This window comes from Penaeus monodon, chromosome 10 (genome assembly GCF_015228065.2).
Source record: "Penaeus monodon isolate SGIC_2016 chromosome 10, NSTDA_Pmon_1, whole genome shotgun sequence".
Classification (NCBI taxonomy): Eukaryota; Metazoa; Arthropoda; class Malacostraca; order Decapoda; family Penaeidae; genus Penaeus; species Penaeus monodon.
Genome location: NC_051395.1, coordinates 26,159,796 through 26,160,839, shown reverse-complemented (window position 1 = coordinate 26,160,839; position 1,044 = coordinate 26,159,796).

Here is a 1,044-nt window from a genome sequence, read left to right as displayed (position 1 = left end):
AACCTCAATATAACTTATGAAGAAACGAAGTGAGAGAGAAAAAATATGTTGACTTGTAAATTGGAGTATTTATTACTATTATCATTATCATAATTTCGAGTAGTATTAGTATTAATATTACTATCATTAGTGATAGTAGTAGTAGTAGTAGTAAAGTATTAGTATTTTCAGTTGTTACAATATAATACCAGCATCATTAATCATTATTACTATTATTATTACCAGTATTGTTATTATAATTATTATAATTATTGTTACTATTATTATTAGGTTAACATGCAAATGCCATTATCAAAACTCTTGTCATCCATCAATAATAATGATATGAAAGCGGCTAATAATAATAACAATAATAATCGACTAATAATAATCGATTAATAATAATAATAATAATAATAATAATAATAATAATAATAATAATAATAATAATAATAATAATAATAATTAATAAATAATAATAATAATATAATAATAATAATAATAATAATATAATAATAATAATAATAATAATAATAATAATAATAATAATAATAATAATAATAATAATAATAATGATGATGATAATAATGCTGATGATAATAAACACGATGATAATAACAATAGTAATAATACTAAAATCAATAATAACGACAATGATACTAATGACAACAATAATATGATAATAATATAATAATAATAATAATAATAATAATAATAATAATAATAATAATAATAATAATAGTAATAAAAATAATCGTAAAATAATGATAATAAGATGAAGAGGAAGAAGAACAATGATAATAATAATAATGATGATGATAACGATAATCATGATAATAACAGTGATATTAATAACAATAAGAATAAGAGTAATAATGATACTAATGATATTAATAATAATATTAATGGTTATTATTATTATTACTTTTATTATTATTGTTATTATCATTGATAGTAGTAGTATTGTTGTTATTACTTTTTATTATTATTATTATTATTATTATTCATTATTATTATTATTATTGTTATTATTATCATTATTATTATTATTATTATTATTATTAT